We start from the raw sequence: 18,984 nt of genomic DNA, 5'->3' as shown, positions 1-18,984 counted from the left end.
TACGGGCATGCACTCAGAGCTCTCAATGCATCCGAGATCCTACCTAAGCATGCCGGTACAACCTAAGCATGCCGGTAGATACCTAAGCATGCTAGGTGATACCCAAGCATTTCGAGTGCTATCGGCATGCATCAACACTTCCCAATGCATGCCGAGTGCTACCTATGCTCATCCGATAACTATTGGAATGCACTTGAAGCTCCCAATGCATGCCAGGTGCTACCTAAGCATACTGAACGCTATCGGCATGCACCAAGACCTCCCAATGTATATCGGATGCTACCTAAGCACGCAGATCTAAGCACGCAGATACAGGCATGCAAGAGTAGATACAGGCATGCAAGAGTAGCTACCTAAGCACGCAGATACAGGCATGCAAGAGTAGCTACCGACATGAACTAGGACCTCCCAATGCATGCCGGGTGCTACCTAAGTACGCTGATAGCTACGAGCATGCACTGGAAGCTCCCAATGCATGCTAGGTACTACCTAGGCATGCTAAAATCTATCGGCATGCACGGAGACCTCCCAATGCATACTGGCTTCTTCCTAAGCACGCCAATAGCTACTACAAAACACTATCCCAACTCAAGTTCTTGCCATTCTTGTGCTATAACCCAGTGGTTTCCTCAGAATAGTGGCTACAAAGAAACAACCCAAAATAGTCCAAAAACTATCTTCACCTACTACAGAGTGGCCCAATACCACTTCCACTTGTCCAAATCCACAAATACTTGTTGATAGGAGTGGTTCCCTACCTCTTGTTTACTTGTGCAATAAAACCCAACTCAAAATTTCCTCAGTAACTCCATAAGTTCACAAACATGTCCATAGCTTTAGTATCTTTAGACCCTTGGACGAGACAATCATTCCACTATTGCACCTTCTCAGTAGACCTAAAAGTGATGAAAACTATTTAGATCTGTCCATAGGCATGTCTCACACACACATAAATTTTCATGTGAATCACCCTAGAGGAAGGCCTCCAAAAGTCAATAAGATCCAATGGGCCGTATTATGCAGTTCAAAACTGCAAGAGTGGTAAACTAGGCAATTTTCACCCCTACAAACACCTGTCTCCTGATGTCAAAATCTTATGCATTGTGGTATGATTAGAGAAAAGTATATTTAAATATGCCACACCAGACCATGTGGCCTATATCACTTCCAGTAGAGACAAAATAGGGCTAGAACAAGACAGTGCTTTGGCCATGCTGAAATTTCAGAAAACACGCAACAATACCAAACCTAGACCCTATCTTCTGTACTTAACCAATCTTAGAAGTTGTATTTTCATAGATTCCTCTCTCTGCAAACCCTTTTACCTATTACATATCACCTCTCGTTGCACTTATGCTCCATACCACTACTCTGCTGTCGTGCCATGGCACGTCTATGGTGTGAAACCATGCATGTGAGGCCATTAAATACAAATTCAGATGCATGGGATTAAGTGCCATGACTTGAGTCATTATATGATGCCCATGTACATATGTTCATATTGTAAATGAGGTTCAATAAGACAAGCTAAAGCTAAGCCAGGTCTCGAAGCCTCAGTACATGAGTGTGGTGTGCGGGTGGTTGCTAAATGCAGGGCACCAATCTGGAATGGCCATGTCTTGGTAATAATGATGCTGATGATTATGGCCGGGGGCAGCATTGTATTGGGAAGTCGTGGGCACGGCGTGATGATCCGAAGCATAAGGAAGGAGGGGCTCTTTTAGCATTAGTGTGTGGCCATTATTGAGGCTTGAGAAAAATAAATGAAATATATGATACAAGTGGCCAATAATATAAAGAGCCACATGGAAGCTTTGTTAGCGGCCAACGTAGCTGCCAGCACGTGAAGAGAACTGGCTAGAAGGTTGGCGAGCTGGTGCACAGGCGTGGAGGGGGGGGCGTGTTTATTTTTGGGGTTTGTATAGCTGCTACAGAGCTGAGGGATATGGGTTCTTGTTGAGTACACCTCTAAGCGTAGAGTTTTGATGCTTGTTTGTATAGCTGTCGTAGAGCTAGTGTTTGTGTGTTGTTTTGTTTGTTTGTTGCCGTGTTCTCTACTGAGTGAGCCTTTGGCCGTTGATAGAGGGAGATGCTGCTGAAGCTTGTACGAGAATGGGGAGAGAAAAAAAAACCGACAGCTAAACCAGTTAGGAGAGCGCTTTTGTGCATGAGAGCATTCGGACTGGGAGTTTGTTACAGCGCTGAGGCGAGGAAGGGCCGCCTTGTAGCTCTAGAGTGATGCTGTGGTGACCCTCCGACCAGCGACGACAGAGAAGGGAGAGAGGAGCCGCCTTGTGTGAGTAAAGCGCTAGGGAGGGAGAAAGAAAAACCACTGGGGACTGAAAGGCACACACAGAAAAACCTGGACGACGTTTTGAGGGAGAGGAAGTCGAATTCTTTGTTGCACTGTGAATACTCATGAGAGAGAGAGAGAGAGATTCGTTTGTCCCCATCACTCCTACTACTAAGGGCTACTGCCAGGCTCTTCCCTGGAGATAGGCGACCATCTTCTTGACGACAGATTTGCTGGATTTTACTGTTCTGGATAGCTTTGCTGCATTCTCCTACAGTCGCCTTCTCTTTGGAGCTGCCTTGGATCTTGGGCCCTTGCCCCCTATTGCTGGAGTATACTGGATGAAAATTCCGCCTGTTTCTGGAATTAAATGCTGCTTGAAGGTATTTTGTCTATTATCTATCAGTTCTGTGGCTGCTGGAGGCTGCCCGAGTATTTATTTGTTGTTCTAAAGGTGATCCTGAAGGTAATTTCAGAGCAGGCTGGGCGTGTTTATGGTTCATATTGCCCAAGATTGCTGGTTGACTTGGTTTGACCACTCTTATCTGGTTGACCTAGTTTGACCACTCCTATCTGGTTGACCTAGTTTGACCTAGTTTGACCACTCCTATTTGGTGTTTATTGCAAGTTGGTTGTTGCGTGAAGGAGTTCTCCCTAATTATGATATATCTGGTTGCTGCGTGAAGGAGTTCTCCCTAATTATGATATATCTCGTGGCTCGTTTTATTGAATTCAGCAAGTATGTGGTGATATTCTTACACTGCTGAGTGGCCATTGAGAGGACAGGTACATCGGTAGGTGGTCCTTCTCATTTGGATAGCTGTGTAAGGTTGGTTTGGCTGAATCTAGCAAGGATGCTGTGGATTCTTACATTGTTGAGTGGCCAATGAGAGGATAGAGCAGGTTAGCTCTACTCACCTTGGACAGCTGTGAAGTCTTCTGCTGGTGGTGCCCCTTGAAGAGATATATGTTTTGTTTCCGTGCTGGAATTAGAAACGACTCTCACAGCCAGAAGTCTCGCACTTTCCCAGCGATACCGCTCACGTCACGACAGCTTTGGTGAACCCGATGTGGGTGAGAGTTAGTGGTGAAATACACAGTGCAAGCTATGGCTAAGAATCCGGAGGGACAGGGGGTTCATTTTGACCCCAGGGTTATGCAAATGTTTTAGATGTTTACTATGTATATGCAACAGCAACAGCAAGCGGCTGAGAGGGGGCAAATTTCTACGACTAAAGCACTGCAGTCAATCGTGAAGAAGGTGGATCAATTTGATGGTAAAGACATCACAAAGTACCTGCGCAATTACACAAAGGAAATGGAGCTAAACAGGGTGACTAAGGAGGATATGGTTCGAAGCTTTGAGCTGGTATGTGTTCCCAAAATAAGAGAGCGCATAAGAGGACTACAGGCAGCACATGGTTGCAGAAATTGAGAGGAGTTCAAGCTTGCTTTGAAGGATGATTATTTCATGGAGGATTCCGAGGGGGTGACCAAACGAACTTTCTTGGAGTGGGTTACAAAACCCAAAATTGGAATTTCTGCCAGAGTTGCTAAGAGAGTTTGAGAAGCGCTATGCCCAGCTGTCAAGGATAGAGCGCACAACCTTAGACAGGGAAAAAACAGAGCTCTTCTTACAAGCAGCTGGGAAAGATCTCCAAGAAAAACTGGAAATTCTCCTTGAGGATAAGGATACAGAGCAGGGGCTAAAGAATGATTGGAATGATGTCGAGGATGCGGTCACCATGCTAGCAAAGCAGCAGCGAAGGAGGGATAAAATGGTGATGAGCTCGGCAACTCCTATAACTATTACCCCTGAGAATCTACCAAAACCTGCTGCAATCCCAAAGGTAGAAGGGCCGATGGATGAGCTTATTAAGGGCATGCGAGACCTAAAACTGAAGATGTCCAGGATTGAGGAAAAAGGGCTACCATTAGGGCAGGCTTCTATGCAAAGGCCTCAAAGCAAAGAAGGGTTTACATTCAAATGTATATGGTGTGATGACCCAGAACATGCGAAAAAAGACTGTGCCAGCTACTACAAGGAAGCCCTCAAAAACCAACTTGTATTTTTTAAAGATGGAAAAATCCACCTTACAGAGACTGGTCTTCCGTTAAGCACAAACTTTGGGAAAGGAGGGATGAAAAAGCTGGTTGATGGCTGCTAGCCATGCCATCTCTATGGTTGAGGCAGCAACCTATGGGTTAAAGGACAGTCAATCAAAGCAGGAATCTGAGAAGGATGAAGACTATGAGAATGAAGATTTTTGGCCATCAACAATGGAGCTAATTGCGTCAAAGAAGGTGTCTAAGCAGGCTTTGCATGAGGCAGGAGACGTATACGTCTTGAGACTGGCTGGGAAGAACCTGTGGATTCTTTATCTGTTCATGCCTACATTGCAAAATGCCAGAATAATGAGGCGGCACAGGTAGAAGAAAAGCGTAAGAGGGAAAATGAGGAAGGAGGGTCATCAAAAAGGGTCACTCGTGGTAGTGGAAAGGACCCTGGGCCATCACATGTGCCTCCGCCACATAACCAGCCTTCACAGGAAGTATCAATGGAAGAAGCGCCAGCAAAGATGAAGCATGAGAAGGAGAAGGGTAAAGGAAAAAGTCCGCTCTACAAGCTCCAATCCGATATTGAAGCCGCCAAAACGGACCTCAAAAAGGTGCTAGAAGAGAGGATTCTAAACAGTAAGGTGGAATTTACACTAGGGGAAGTCTTGGGAATTGCAAAGAAAGAATTCCATGATGAGATAATTGATATTATACAAAGGAAAAGGCAGTCCATAATTGAATCTATTCACAGGGGGAGACAAGCACTTCCAAGACTCATGGAGTACAGGTACAACAAAAGGAAGAGAGAGAGAATGTGGTGGAATGCAGTCACTCTGCTGGAGGGGCACGACAAGTGCGCTTTGTGGATGAGGGTGATGAAAAAGAAGTTCTTGCAAAAAGTCATTACTCCAGGAACCATTGGGCAAGGGCCACCACTGAAACCCTTGTCAAGATAGGAGACTTAGAAGAGCCGTATGTTGCCTTAATCGATCATGGGTCTGAAATAAATCTATGGCTAAAAACCTCTACAACAAATGTAAGTGGCCAATGGATGTAGATCATGGGTGGATGATTAAGGTGGCTAATAACTCATCTGGAGAGCTCTATGCAGCCTGTCCAAATGTAAGGGTAACTATAGGGGATGTGAAAGATGATCAGAACTTCTTCGTCCAGGAGATGTCATCGTATCCCCTTATCCTTGGGCAACCCTATATTACAGCTGTGAGGATGGAGACAAAAGTCTTAGATGATGGCTCAGCATATGCAAGAATAAGGAGCAAAGATGGCAAGAAAGCTGTTCAGTTCTTGACAGTTTGCATTAACCATGAAAGGAACCGCGAGTCTCTTCAAGAACAGTCACTCCCAAAGATAAATAAAGAATTCATGAACTACAGGGAGATGAGGGATTTTGGCCAGGTGCCATTGTAAAGCGGGATTGCAATGGTACAAGGGGCAATGAGTTCTCGCAGGACTCAATCAATGTAAATAACTTTTCAGCAAACTTTCAGGGATTTTCTAGCCATGGGTCAGTAGCATATGTAAAAAGCAAGGATTTGAAGCGTTGTCGTGACGTGAGCGGTATAGCCAGGAAAGTACGTGACTTCTAGCTGTGAGAGTAGGTGCCAAATTTAACAAGGAAACTCGCACACAAAATTTCCCCAAGGAGCATAGGACATATCCATTTCTAACGTCATTTACATGTGTCAATTCACTTTAATACATCCTTGAAATCATCCTGATGACTGCACAAAATTGTGTACCAAGTGCTTGTTCCTTTCCAAGCATAGATTCACTGGCTCCCTTTTCCAAATCCCTCGAACTAATCACATGTAGGCATAACATAACCTTCAATTTTTTCCCAACATACATGTGACCATTTACATTCTATACATCCGCCAGTGCCTTCAAATCCATCATTCCAAGATGTCCTTTATCACCTGAAAGCCTGCTTTTAAATTCTAACATTTCACAAACAAAAGATAGCATACGGCATAACTATAACATGCTCATGAATTCCAAAATTGGATCGAGTGAAGTGAATCCAACTTCCCACAGCTTGAAAGTATTTTTGATATCCTTTTTCCGCAATTCTACAAGTTCCAAACCTTTAATTTTTTCTCCAAAGCATTTTACTCGTTTCCAAATCCCTTTTGTGAGATCCCCCTGTACCCACCGAGCAACGGATTCGGGTACTAGCAGCGGAAGTAGCACTTCTCGCACGGGACAGGGGTCCCACATTCGGGGCCTCGTCCACGGATATCCGGACAAGAGACTAATCCGTCGGTTTTTCCAAAACCGAACCCGAAAAAAACTTCCCTTACCCGGAAAGCACGGGCGATTCCACCAGGATAATTTTTTACTCTAACGTAGTCAAGATCATTACTGATCACGCTGATCCAACTGCACCTATAAAGATACTCGGTCGGATCAAGGAAGAAACTTGCACTTGGATCATTGGGATCAACGCTTTTTTCCCCATCAAGAGGCACAGCCGTTGATTCCTATCCATAGAACAATTACTATCCGGGACTTACTTCATCTATCGTAATAACAGAAATTGAGTCTCGGTTTACGGATCCATCAGTCCAGCCTAACCCCATCCGATCCCATGGGTTAGCCAACCGCCCAACCACTGTAGTGATGGGATCCAATTTGGAATTTGGTTAAGTTTTGTCCCGGGTACCAAGGAAGAGAGTTCCAAGGCCCCCTAGCCGGAAGTTCATGCAACATAAAATTAGGCACACCACTTACACACCCAATATGAAATTGCCTTTTTCTTATCATTAGTTAACTTTAAAACAATCCTTTAATGAAACCATAGTACCACTGATCACAGTCTTCCAATTTATCCGGTTGATCCTTAAATTTCCCATCATTCCTTCATCAGAGTATCTATGGCATCATTGGCAACTAGAACGCTCACCACCTGTCCACTCAGAGGCCGTTTCCATAGTTCCTAGCCCATAATACTCGGCAATATAATCACTTATCAAGATGGACTCTCGTTGAAGATCAGCAAGATCAACCAACAGATCCATATAAAAGAGCCATGGACTCATCCGTTGAGGACCAGCAAGGTCAGTCAACCAGATCCATGCCCGGTTTCACAAAACAACTCTTACTCCTTGTTCCAATATCTTCCTCGACGCACGCGTGGGTATCCTGGGCGACCCAGAGCCCGAGCACCGTATGGTCAGCACCCTCTAGGATCCTTCGCAGGTGACCTAGCGCTTCACTCATAGGCCGCTTCCTTGGTCCCTCATCCACCGTACCGGAAGCTCACCATTTTAATCGAACCGAGGCTGGTCAAGACCTCGGTCGACCTTGCTACGCGAGACGTCCTCCATTGACTCTCCGTCAGCAGTTGCAACTTTATCAGTTAGGTCTCCACGACCTTAATCACAAGACGGTCAAAATGCTTCCCCAGCATTCTTGACATAAAACAGCCATTTACAAACAGCATTTACAAACAGTTTACAAATACAGTTTCTATATTAACTCTCATTTTTCCACATTATCCCTCATTAATCCACATTACTTATTCCACATTCCATGTATATGTGTACTCATCCAATCACCTCCTTTTCCATCTCTTCACTTCAGATTCCTTCACATCACATATCATATATTCACATCCATATCCACATCCATACATCCACATCCACATCCACATTCACATCCATACATCCACATCTACATGCTTATCTCCATTTTCACATCCTCATTTATACATCCACATCCCATATCCACATTCATACATACACATCCATATATCCACATCTACATCCACATACATACATACATCCACATCCACATTCCACATTCACATCTATACATCCACATCTACATTCACATTCACATACATCCACATCCACATTTCCATACATCCACATCTATACATCCACATTCCACATTCACATCTACATTCACATTCACATACATCTACATCTACATTCACATTCACATACATCCACATCCCCATTCCCATTCACATCTATACATCCACATCTACATCCACATTTACATCTATGCATATACATCTTCATGCATATATCCATTTTCATGTTCATACATCCACACTCCCATCTCCATATCCACACATCCACATACATACATCCATTTTCACATTCCCATTTATATAACCCCATATACTTTCACATCTAATCTTTTACATCACATCCATTCTCGCCCTATCACAACTCATATACATCTTATCCTATCACATACACTTCTTACCTCATCCCCCCATACACATCTTAATTCATCTTATCACATCCTAACTTATTTCATAAGCATCTTATCACCTCTTATCACACCTCTTATCACATCCTATCACTTTCCATACGCATCTTATCAATTCTTATCACATCTCATACACCTCTTATCACATCTTATCACATTTCATATCTTTTTTTTTTTTTTTAAGAGAATTCTTTTATTTGATATAAGATTTCTCTACACATTTATTTATACATAAATTCCATTTAAGGAGACTAACACTTTCGAAATTAAAATCAATCTTTTATACATCTTCTTATGCATGATTTCAATTTGGTAGGGAATTATACTTTTAGAATAAAAGAATTTCTCTTATGCATCTAAGTTAAGCATAAAATCCATTTATGAGGAAAATCATACTTTTAGTATAAAAAGAATATCTTTGATTCATACCTATATGCATGAAATCCAATATGATAAAAGTAACACTTTTGATATAAAATTTTTTCCTTTATGCATACTTCTATGCATGAAAATTAAAAATGATAAAAGTAACACTTTTGATATAAAAATTTTCCTTTATGCATACTTCTATGCATGAAAATTAAAAATGATAAAAGTGACACTTTTGATATAAAAATTTTCTTTTATGCATACTTTTATGTATGAAATAAAAATGATAAAAGTAACACTTTTGATATAAAAATTTATCCATTATGCATACTTCTATGCATGAAAATAAAAATGGTAAAAATAACACTTTTGATATAAAAATTTATCCTTTATGCATACTTCTATGCATGAAAGTAAAAATGATAAAAGTAACACTTTTGATATAAAAATTTATCCATTATGCATACTTCTATGCATGAAAATAAAAATGGTAAAAATAACACTTTTGATATAAAAAATTATCCTTTATGCATAATATTAAAATTCAATTTCTCCATGATTATAATGAAATTCTTTCAATTAATCTAGGATGATGATTCCTAGAATATGGTAGGAAGTCCTCTTTTTATGCTTTGAATGAAAATTTTTTATGCATAATTTTTATAAAAATTTTGCCATAGCTCCGCTGCTATGACTGATAAATCTCAATTTTTCTAAGGGATAAAGCTTATCATTAAGGAAATAATTAAAATGATTCTCTAATTGGATCCTTAATCCATAATGGATTGAATCATCAATATACATAAACTAAAAGCATAAGAAAAAGCTATTAATTTGGCCTCAAGCATAGCTTTATCTTGGGTTAAGGAAAAGCTTTATGAAAAGCTTGATTTGGATTGAGAATGGGTCATGAGTATGACCATTTCTTACAACTTGCTTGATTCTTTGTTCACGGTAGAGGCCCCCAACCAATCAATTGGTTAAGTATGTTGATGGAGCCACTAAACGGGATTGAAGAAAGAGGGAAGCTCCAAAAACTAGTGAATTATTAAATGAATTCACAGTTCTTGACTTAGGTGGAGTAGAGTAACGATGCATAAACACTATATATTTTTCAACAAGGGTGAGGCTTCTATTTATAGGAAAAATTGAGCTCCTAACCAAACAAACTGATTCTAGAATTTTCTAAATCAGTTTGGTCAATATTTGACCATTTTTAGGTCAGTTAAGCTAACTTTTTGGAACTAGACTTGAATGAGGAGAGAGGAGAGATGAAATATCTCAATTTTTATGAGTTTAAAACTCATTCAAGCATGTGAAATATGCACCTCCTTTAAAGAACTCCCCTTCCTTACATATGTCATATTTTTAATATTGCTCATAGTTTTTTTACTAATAAACCTTGTACATTTTCAACTCTTCATCTTATGTGAAATATGCACCTCCTTTAAAGAACTCCCCTTCCTTACATATGTCATACTTTTAATATTGCTCATAATTTTTTATTAATAAACCTTGTACATTTTCAACTCTTCACCTTATGTGAAATATGCACCTCCTTTAAAGAACTCCTCTTCCTTACATATGTCATACTTTTAATATTGCTCATAATTTTTTACTAATAAACCTTGTACATTTTCAACTCTTCATCTTATGTGAAATATGCACCTCCTTTAAAGAACTCCTCTTCCTTACATATGTCATACTTTTAATATTGCTCATAGTTTTTTTACTAATAAACCTTGTACATTTTCAACTCTTCACCTCATGTGAGCATTTACTCATTTTTGGGTATTTTCTTTTTACAAGTTGGATTTATCTCCTCCCTACACATGGATTGATGCTATTGGTCCATAGGAACCTTAATTGGACCATAGTCTAAAGATTTCTGAAAATCTAGACCCTTAGGCTAAGGTTCTTTATAGCTATTTTCAATTAATTCCAATTGCACATTGGAAAATTCTTTTTGAATTTCTGTTTCAGGGGAACTCATCTGAATTAGAAGAGATATTTTTCTATCCAAAAATATTCAAAATCTGAATATTCTCTCTCTAGAATATTTTCTCTCTCTAGGTTAAAACAGTTAGAAACAAGTCTTTTATATTTCTGAAGAGGGATTGATTACAGGGGAAGATACTAGACATCAAAAAGGGTTTGGGGGAGGAATCTTACATTCTACCCCACTTAAAAAACGCGAGATGTCCTCATCTCGCAACTTGTGATAATTTCGCAAGATTCACGAATATGAGACTTAGAGAAAAATTTTAATCAAGATTAACCACCAAGATAAGTCTTAAAGAGAGCAAGATTCAAAATACGAACAAGATTTAAACTTTATTCATTCTCGGAACTTATACAGTAAAGATAGAGGAACTCTTTACACTTCCATAAGCCCGTCCATCATATGGTCACAAAAGCAGTCCTCACAAGCTGCACAAGTATAAGGTAACTCATCTATGGGAATGATTCTGTGGGTTATTGCTGCGCCTATCTCAGTGGTATGAGGTGTTCTAACAAAAGGACCTCTGAGAGGCAAGCCAAAAACGGGGTAAAGGCATATCTTCTCATGAGGAAGAAAACACGCCAGTAAGAAGACCCGCTCAGAAAACCCAGGATGCCTTGATCTCATGATGCAGTAGTATCGGGGACCCAAACCCAAAGCTTCAATAACCATGGCCAAGCGGACATTGTTACGAAAGTGCTGCTGACCCCAGGGTGTTACCCTAGTTATGTTTTGATAGGTCCGCCATTTTGTCTGCGCTACAGAAGTTCCCAAGTGAGGGAAAAGTGAGCGCTCATACTGCTCTATAAAATCTTTCTTCACAGACTCCCTTGCGTCTTGAAGGTGAGAAATCATCATGGATAAAACTAGTTCTTGTTGCCAAGCCATGAAGGAGATTAAGAAAGAAAGGAGATCGATGGAAGTAAGATTACTGTGAGCGACAAGTAAAAGTTACGACTTATATAAAGGAAGGAGCTAGCGTAACTTAGAAGCCAACGGTAACTTGCCACTGAAGTTTTACCGTCTTTCCATGATTTGGGTTTGGCACAATTTTCTATAGAAGGCATTAAGAACTTTGAGATGAGGAGATAAAAGAAGTTCGTAAGTTAAATCACCTACTTTCTTTGGTCCAATATCTGGGAGATAACTTCTTCCCAAGAGATAAAGAACTCCTTTTGGGCCGTACTCGAGACCAAAACCTTGATATCCAAAACATCGATTCTCACTTCTGAATCCTTAAAACAGGTGGGACTCTTGAGAAGTATCCAGGAAAAGGTTCTTCCTTTTTTAAACAGAATCTTTCTTTTATTTTAGAGATAGAATAATTATAAGATCAGAAAGGGAGATTCTTACTCCTGTATACCTCTAAGGCTGGGGGAGAATCTTACATTCTACCCCACTTAAAAAGTGCGAGATGTCCTCATCTCATAAAGTAGAGGACAACTCTTTTTCTTAAGATCCAATTTTATTCTGGGGTTCCTTATATTCTGGTCAACCCAACAGAATACTGGGATAAATATCCCTTAGAACTCATCATTAAATAACAATTCATTCAGATCATATCATTCATATCTTTAACATGATAAAGGTCCATTAGACCGAAAAATTTCCTTCTGAGCATTCCTCCACGGGAATTTCAGTCAAGTAAGTTCTCAATTTGTCATCCCTTAACTTGATCTAACGGTCAAGTGTTAACAGTAGCAATTTGACAGCACAATCCACTAATCTCATAGTGATTTGCTGAATCATTTTCATCATTTATCATTACAGGGACTCGTCCCATTCATCCTCATTGCGGTTTTGCTCAAGTTATTATATTTCAACTAAATTTCAAAAATCATCATTTTTCAATCAGAATCCCAATCAATTCATCAGTTCCCAAACAGAATTAAAAATCATATCAACCACATTCAAATTCATCATCTGGATAGCATTAACGCTTATAATTTCAAGTCTTAGATTTACTCGTATATACTGTCAGTAAAGAGCTGCAGTTATACTCTCGGTATATACGGATAGTCACGGCCCTTGGAATTATAAGGTAAATACCATCATGTCTAGGCCTCAAGCAAGTCAAGGATTCTATATAATTGCGGTACTTCCATCTGAAGACCCAATTACCAAATTACGAATTTCAATTTGAATATCAAATTGTATGAATTATATCACACAATTACAACCTTTTTGTGTTTCTTGATAAATTTCTGACCTATTTGTCTTCTCAATTGATCTTTATTAACCAAATGCTCTGATACCAACTGTGAGATCCCCCTGTACCCACCGAGCAACGGATTCGGGTACTAGCAGCGGAAGTAGCACTTCTCGCACGGGACAGGGGTCCCACATTCGGGGCCTCGTCCACGGATATCCGGACAAGAGACTAATCCGTCGGTTTTTCCAAAACCGAACCCGAAAAAAACTTCCCTTACCCGGAAAGCACGGGCGATTCCACCAGGATAATTTTTTACTCTAACGTAGTCAAGATCATTACTGATCACGCTGATCCAACTGCACCTATAAAGATACTCGGTCGGATCAAGGAAGAAACTTGCACTTGGATCATTGGGATCAACGCTTTTTTCCCCATCAAGAGGCACAGCCGTTGATTCCTATCCATAGAACAATTACTATCCGGGACTTACTTCATCTATCGTAATAACAGAAATTGAGTCTCGGTTTACGGATCCATCAGTCCAGCCTAACCCCATCCGATCCCATGGGTTAGCCAACCGCCCAACCACTGTAGTGATGGGATCCAATTTGGAATTTGGTTAAGTTTTGTCCCGGGTACCAAGGAAGAGAGTTCCAAGGCCCCCTAGCCGGAAGTTCATGCAACATAAAATTAGGCACACCACTTACACACCCAATATGAAATTGCCTTTTTCTTATCATTAGTTAACTTTAAAACAATCCTTTAATGAAACCATAGTACCACTGATCACAGTCTTCCAATTTATCCGGTTGATCCTTAAATTTCCCATCATTCCTTCATCAGAGTATCTATGGCATCATTGGCAACTAGAACGCTCACCACCTGTCCACTCAGAGGCCGTTTCCATAGTTCCTAGCCCATAATACTCGGCAATATAATCACTTATCAAGATGGACTCTCGTTGAAGATCAGCAAGATCAACCAACAGATCCATATAAAAGAGCCATGGACTCATCCGTTGAGGACCAGCAAGGTCAGTCAACCAGATCCATGCCCGGTTTCACAAAACAACTCTTACTCCTTGTTCCAATATCTTCCTCGACGCACGCGTGGGTATCCTGGGCGACCCAGAGCCCGAGCACCGTATGGTCAGCACCCTCTAGGATCCTTCGCAGGTGACCTAGCGCTTCACTCATAGGCCGCTTCCTTGGTCCCTCATCCACCGTACCGGAAGCTCACCATTTTAATCGAACCGAGGCTGGTCAAGACCTCGGTCGACCTTGCTACGCGAGACGTCCTCCATTGACTCTCCGTCAGCAGTTGCAACTTTATCAGTTAGGTCTCCACGACCTTAATCACAAGACGGTCAAAATGCTTCCCCAGCATTCTTGACATAAAACAGCCATTTACAAACAGCATTTACAAACAGTTTACAAATACAGTTTCTATATTAACTCTCATTTTTCCACATTATCCCTCATTAATCCACATTACTTATTCCACATTCCATGTATATGTGTACTCATCCAATCACCTCCTTTTCCATCTCTTCACTTCAGATTCCTTCACATCACATATCATATATTCACATCCATATCCACATCCATACATCCACATCCACATCCACATTCACATCCATACATCCACATCTACATGCTTATCTCCATTTTCACATCCTCATTTATACATCCACATCCCATATCCACATTCATACATACACATCCATATATCCACATCTACATCCACATACATACATACATCCACATCCACATTCCACATTCACATCTATACATCCACATCTACATTCACATTCACATACATCCACATCCACATTCCCATACATCCACATCTATACATCCACATTCCACATTCACATCTACATTCACATTCACATACATCCACATCTACATTCACATTCACATACATCCACATCCCCATTCCCATTCACATCTATACATCCACATCTACATCCACATTTACATCTATGCATATACATCTTCATGCATATATCCATTTTCATGTTCATACATCCACACTCCCATCTCCATATCCACACATCCACATACATACATCCATTTTCACATTCCCATTTATATAACCCCATATACTTTCACATCTAATCTTTTACATCACATCCATTCTCGCCCTATCACAACTCATATACATCTTATCCTATCACATACACTTCTTACCTCATCCCCCCATACACATCTTAATTCATCTTATCACATCCTAACTTATTTCATAAGCATCTTATCACCTCTTATCACACCTCTTATCACATCCTATCACTTTCCATACGCATCTTATCAATTCTTATCACATCTCATACACCTCTTATCACATCTTATCACATTTCATATCTTTTTTTTTTTTTAAGAGAATTCTTTTATTTGATATAAGATTTCTCTACACATTTATTTATACATAAATTCCATTTAAGGAGACTAACACTTTCGAAATTAAAATCAATCTTTTATACATCTTCTTATGCATGATTTCAATTTGGTAGGGAATTATACTTTTAGAATAAAAGAATTTCTCTTATGCATCTAAGTTAAGCATAAAATCCATTTATGAGGAAAATCATACTTTTAGTATAAAAAGAATATCTTTGATTCATACCTATATGCATGAAATCCAATATGATAAAAGTAACACTTTTGATATAAAATTTTTTCCTTTATGCATACTTCTATGCATGAAAATTAAAAATGATAAAAGTAACACTTTTGATATAAAAATTTTCCTTTATGCATACTTCTATGCATGAAAATTAAAAATGATAAAAGTGACACTTTTGATATAAAAATTTTCTTTTATGCATACTTTTATGTATGAAATAAAAATGATAAAAGTAACACTTTTGATATAAAAATTTATCCATTATGCATACTTCTATGCATGAAAATAAAAATGGTAAAAATAACACTTTTGATATAAAAATTTATCCTTTATGCATACTTCTATGCATGAAAGTAAAAATGATAAAAGTAACACTTTTGATATAAAAATTTATCCATTATGCATACTTCTATGCATGAAAATAAAAATGGTAAAAATAACACTTTTGATATAAAAAATTATCCTTTATGCATAATATTAAAATTCAATTTCTCCATGATTATAATGAAATTCTTTCAATTAATCTAGGATGATGATTCCTAGAATATGGTAGGAAGTCCTCTTTTTATGCTTTGAATGAAAATTTTTTATGCATAATTTTTATAAAAATTTTGCCATAGCTCCGCTGCTATGACTGATAAATCTCAATTTTTCTAAGGGATAAAGCTTATCATTAAGGAAATAATTAAAATGATTCTCTAATTGGATCCTTAATCCATAATGGATTGAATCATCAATATACATAAACTAAAAGCATAAGAAAAAGCTATTAATTTGGCCTCAAGCATAGCTTTATCTTGGGTTAAGGAAAAGCTTTATGAAAAGCTTGATTTGGATTGAGAATGGGTCATGAGTATGACCATTTCTTACAACTTGCTTGATTCTTTGTTCACGGTAGAGGCCCCCAACCAATCAATTGGTTAAGTATGTTGATGGAGCCACTAAACGGGATTGAAGAAAGAGGGAAGCTCCAAAAACTAGTGAATTATTAAATGAATTCACAGTTCTTGACTTAGGTGGAGTAGAGTAACGATGCATAAACACTATATATTTTTCAACAAGGGTGAGGCTTCTATTTATAGGAAAAATTGAGCTCCTAACCAAACAAACTGATTCTAGAATTTTCTAAATCAGTTTGGTCAATATTTGACCATTTTTAGGTCAGTTAAGCTAACTTTTTGGAACTAGACTTGAATGAGGAGAGAGGAGAGATGAAATATCTCAATTTTTATGAGTTTAAAACTCATTCAAGCATGTGAAATATGCACCTCCTTTAAAGAACTCCCCTTCCTTACATATGTCATATTTTTAATATTGCTCATAGTTTTTTTACTAATAAACCTTGTACATTTTCAACTCTTCATCTTATGTGAAATATGCACCTCCTTTAAAGAACTCCCCTTCCTTACATATGTCATACTTTTAATATTGCTCATAATTTTTTATTAATAAACCTTGTACATTTTCAACTCTTCACCTTATGTGAAATATGCACCTCCTTTAAAGAACTCCTCTTCCTTACATATGTCATACTTTTAATATTGCTCATAATTTTTTACTAATAAACCTTGTACATTTTCAACTCTTCATCTTATGTGAAATATGCACCTCCTTTAAAGAACTCCTCTTCCTTACATATGTCATACTTTTAATATTGCTCATAGTTTTTTTACTAATAAACCTTGTACATTTTCAACTCTTCACCTCATGTGAGCATTTACTCATTTTTGGGTATTTTCTTTTTACAAGTTGGATTTATCTCCTCCCTACACATGGATTGATGCTATTGGTCCATAGGAACCTTAATTGGACCATAGTCTAAAGATTTCTGAAAATCTAGACCCTTAGGCTAAGGTTCTTTATAGCTATTTTCAATTAATTCCAATTGCACATTGGAAAATTCTTTTTGAATTTCTGTTTCAGGGGAACTCATCTGAATTAGAAGAGATATTTTTCTATCCAAAAATATTCAAAATCTGAATATTCTCTCTCTAGAATATTTTCTCTCTCTAGGTTAAAACAGTTAGAAACAAGTCTTTTATATTTCTGAAGAGGGATTGATTACAGGGGAAGATACTAGACATCAAAAAGGGTTTGGGGGAGGAATCTTACACCTTTAGGATATATGAGATATACGATTTTTCTAAATCGTATGAAGAGATAATGTATTAAAAGAAATAAAAAAAACAAACCACTTATCTGAAGGTTTACAAGTGTAATTTTTCTTGGCTTTATTTCACTAATCTCGAAAGCCGCTTCGCTGCAGACTGTTCGATGAAGGAAGCGTAGAAACCAAAAAGCATCTCCTATTATAGTACTCAAAACCCTCTTCAAATCTAACACCTACAAGCCATGTACAGTAGGTATATTCTTGTAATGAAATTCTCTGGTCGATTGGGCACTGGTTCCCTCTGTTTTCTGCAGACCCCCCACTCTCTGATATGCGCCGCTTATACTCTGGTTTTTCTCTTCCCTTTCCCGCAAGGAATGCGGCGGCCTCACCACCTTTTGCAGCTTATGATTCGGAATTCCCTTTTTTAAAAAAGCTGCGCTCGTTTATATTTTTCCTAACATCCAGAAATTTCCCAAAAAAAGCTGCGCTCGTTTAAATTCCCTTTTTATACACATATGCTGCCACCCGCCAATCGTGAACTCCTTAGACATAGATCTAAGGTCTCCTTCAATGACCTCATCGCATGAACCTAGCACGTAGTCGCTTGGACTCCTCTACTGATTACGATTGAGATTGAACAGAGTAATCAAAGCGCATTCCATGTGTATATTAATATATCCATCCACTCCCACAGAATATTCTGGTGGTGATTTATCATGTCCATAAATGGCATAAGCACATACGAAGCATACTCGTCATCATCGTCCACAAGCAGTGTAAAAGCTCGACTGTGCACCATTGCAACTGCCCACTTATATAGTCAAAATCTGCCCATGCCAGCTCTGGACCAACAAGCTGAGAGAAGCTCTTTTTGATGGCTCGACGGACTTGGATGAGTTCTCGCAACACTGGCTCCCACTGAATTTCTTTTAACTCATCTGGCATCAAACCTTTGCATTTCCATACATGTTAAGAAGGTTGTTCCCTACTACAAGGTCCACCATATGCATAAAACTCCATAATTCACACCACACTCATGTACAGAGGCTTGGCTCAGCCTCAGCTCATCTTATTGAACCTCAATTACAATATGAACATATGTACTCAGGCATCATATAATGACTCATCAT

Source organism: Cibotium barometz, chromosome 27 (assembly GCF_041138505.1).
Source record: "Cibotium barometz isolate CiBa-2024 chromosome 27, ASM4113850v1, whole genome shotgun sequence".
Taxonomy (NCBI): domain Eukaryota; kingdom Viridiplantae; phylum Streptophyta; class Polypodiopsida; order Cyatheales; family Cibotiaceae; genus Cibotium; species Cibotium barometz.
The sequence above is the reverse complement of the archived record's forward strand: the minus strand, read 5'-3'. Positions refer to the sequence as shown.